This window comes from Priapulus caudatus, unplaced genomic scaffold (genome assembly GCF_000485595.1).
Source record: "Priapulus caudatus unplaced genomic scaffold, Priapulus_caudatus-5.0.1 Scaffold41, whole genome shotgun sequence".
NCBI lineage: Eukaryota > Metazoa > Priapulida > Priapulimorpha > Priapulimorphida > Priapulidae > Priapulus > Priapulus caudatus.
In genome coordinates, this window is record NW_014577102.1 from 478437 (window position 1) to 481893 (window position 3457).

At 44.1% G+C, this 3457-nt stretch overlaps 1 protein-coding gene across 1 annotated transcript in view; it reads left to right on the forward strand.

The window, feature by feature from the left end:
• Window positions 1-324: 324 nt before the first annotated feature.
• Window positions 325-3457, forward strand: part of LOC106820260 (proteoglycan 4-like) — a 51895-nt gene continuing 48762 nt past the window's right edge. Inside the window, exon 1 of the mRNA XM_014824790.1 lies at window positions 325-448. The gene's annotated coding sequence lies outside the window, so the exon portion shown is untranslated. The remainder of the gene's footprint in view (window positions 449-3457) is intronic.

Genomic DNA, 3457 nt, shown 5'->3' on the forward strand with positions numbered 1-3457 from the left:
TTGCGCACAATACACGCGTAAAAGTAAATTGCCACCCTGTGGTCTTGTACAAAATAATAATTCATCAGTGGTTTATATATACTGTCTTTTATAGCAATGCTGTGTGTGTTTCTATTGCAGGCTTCCCCATCCTACACCATGTGAGAGAAATCTAGTCAATCTCATCACCAGAACTATTCTAGTCTTGTGTCGAGGACAGTTAGCTAACAGCGCCACCTATGAAGAAGAAGGACGTAGAAGGTGGTGGCGGCGGCGGCGGCGGCGGCGGCGGCGGCGGAGGAGGAGTCAAGCCGCTGGTGCTGTGCAGTCCGGAAACGGATTTCGGCTCCAACAAAAGTCCGGAGCACTACACGGAGAGGAAGATGGCGCTGTTCTGTGGTGAACATGACATCAACTGCAGTGGTTCATCACAGACCACGTCCCTGAAGGATAGCCCCTCAGACATCAGGTAAGTAAGGAAATACCAGTAAAATCAAGAGCTAATAATACCTTGTAGGGATTAGGGATTAAGAGAATATTAGGTAGGGTGTAGGTATTATTAGCTCTTGATAAAATACTTAGGGAGGGCTGCTTAAACTGCAGCGTTACAATGGAATGGGCGAGCAATGGGAAAGAGGGAGTTAATGGAACATGACATCAGATGCAGTGGTTAGTCACAGTCCACGTCACTGAATGATAGAGCCTGTCGTTTTATAAGGGAAGGGGAGATTGGTGGGCGAAGAGGAAGCGAATTCTGAGGAATGAATAGGAAGGTAATCAGGTAATCAGACCCTCAGACATCAGGTAATTATAAAGAACCTGTTGATTTATACAGAAATGGGAGAGGGGTGGGGAAGAGGGAGGAAATTTAGGGGAATGAATAGGAAGGATAGCCCCTCAGACCTCAGGTAAGTAAAGGGGGTCTGCAACTTTATAAGGGAAAGGTCACGGGGAGGAGAGAGGGAAGGTGTGTGGGGGGGGAGGGAATCAATGTGAATGGAAGTCATATTACAAATAATAATATGTATTTTCATATTGTAATTGGTAATTAATATATAACAGATTTTGATTAAATATCCGTAGTGCATATATGCAGTATGTTAATTGCCTTTTCTCGATTCATGTTCTATCTTTGCGATGTATGCATGTGTTGTGGTGAGAGTGAAGGTAATACTCCGTAATAGTGTGTGTAGGGTGTACGTGTTACGTTACTCTGTCAGAATGCCTAATTAATAGCAACTCAACGCATTGTTCTATAGGTCGTTGAGTGTTAACCATTACTTACTAGTTGTATTGTAACAATAGCCATATTAACATACATGTACATATTACTCGAATAATTAATTGAAGAAATTTTGAAATATGTGCAATTTTGAATCGTTGACAGGTATGTCAATTACCTGCAAAATTGTGTAAAATCTTTTTAGCGTGTATTTGACAGCGGACTTTGAACTTTTCCGTCAGAAGAGTGTTGGAGTATGACTCCACGTGAGAGACTGTAGGAGAGTGGGTTGCCCGAGGCTTTCTGTCAGATTTCTGCCCTAAAGCTGGGCACTTACTGCATCGATTTCTAACCACACACGTCATTGCTACTGACTTCAAATTTCAATCACTGCTGGCGGCGGTTCACCAAAGTTTCCTGCTCTGCTAACGTGTGCTTAGAAAGTAGATTAGGTTGCCCGTAAGTGAAGTCGGGTTCAAGTAGAAACCCAGAATTTCAGTAGCGAGATGCTAGATAAGGCGGAAACTTCTGTTGATCATTTGCTGCATGCAGTCGTGTTGTATTACAAAGCTAAAACCTACAACCAAATCTATTCGCCTGTTACAATTTGTAACAAACGAATAGATTTGGTAGTAAATAGTTTTAACAAAATGCTTTCAGTCATGATTTTTGCTGAATACTGGGAATACACTAAACAATAGATAATTGAAACGTGACCTAATCCATACATCTACACATTCACGTTATACGACAGTTCTGTTGGTGCTGATGAAACTTTAGTATAGTGGTCGCTCTCTCACTGCGTTCATCTATTCAAGCGTATCTATCTGTAAATGTATCGCCATTACTAGCCTACGTGTCGGATGAGGCGATTGCGCAATGTTCGTGCTCAGTTGTTGGCAGTATCCCAAGTGAAATGTTCCCCCCTGTGCTACTAGGGGGGGCATCTATGCGCGAGAGCATTTGTGCTAATAGCACTAATAAGTATACTGCTGCATTTTTTTACGACAAATGTGTCCGTGTTTGTCGAGTTTTCAATGCGAGTATATAGATGGCGACAGGTGATGGCGATAGCGTTACGTAGATGTGAACAGACAGACATGTGCCCAGCGCGAGTGTTGCTTGTATATGTATAGAATAGGCCAACCGTGTATTGATTTGTAGAGTCTCTCTATGTGAGGAAAGATGTTTTGGTGAAAGCCAGGGCGCGAGCGTGCGTGTGCGTGTGCGCGTGCGTGTGGCCATGTGTGTTGTGTGTGCGTGTGTGTGTGCGTGTGCGTGTGCGTGTGCGTGTGCATGTGTGTGTGCGTGTGTGTTGTGTGTGTGTGTGTGTGTGTGTGGTGTGTGTGTGTGTGTGGTGCGCGCGTGCGCGTGCGTGTGTTTATGTGGATGCGTGCAACTGGGCCGAAGTGATTGTTGGTCAGTTGTGCTAATAGTAATATTTTTACTTTAACGGCCCTCATGGCTACTACAGTTTTGGTCAAGTTTTCATCGCGGTTACCGTTACTGCAAATCAGAATTTATTGAACGGAGGTGTGCGCATGAGCAAGCGACGCTTGTTGAACTCCACGAGAGAGAGGGAGAGAGAGAGAGAGAGAGAGAGAGAGAGAGGAAGCGAGAGAGAGACAGATAGGCAGAGAGAGAGTGGGTGAGAAAGAGAGGAAGAGAAAGACAGACAGATGGGCAGAGAGTGTGAGTGAGGAAGAGAGAGCGAGAGAGTGAGAGAGAGAGAGAGAGAGAGAGAGCGCGAGAGAGAGAGAGAGAGAGAGAGAGAGAGAGAGAGAGAGAACGGCGAGAGAGAGAACGGCGAGAGAGAGAGAGAGAGAGAGAGAGAGAGAGAGAGACAGAGAGATAGAGGTAACAGTACTCGTTTTAAAAATCACGAGCTCTGCCGCTTGCAAACTATAATGTGATCATAAAAATGTAACCGCACGTTTATGTGCTGGGAACTCACTTGCTCGGACTGTCTGATACCTGTGCTAGCAATGTGTATGTGTCTGGAAATGCACAAGATATTACCACGTAAGCTCGTACCACAGTACTCTCATAAGCCATGGTTCCTTGCTAGCTGTGCAACAGATGTTCGACATCGACACAACTTTGAAACCCGCATTATTCATCTCTGTTTAGCATTCCATTTGTAAACATGCTGCTTTTAGTTGGAGGTTGTTATTTAACTTGTTTGTAAACAGAGTATCGCTGTGTAATAAAGAGCAAATTATAAATAAATAGAAATAGTAATAAAGAGGTACTCTC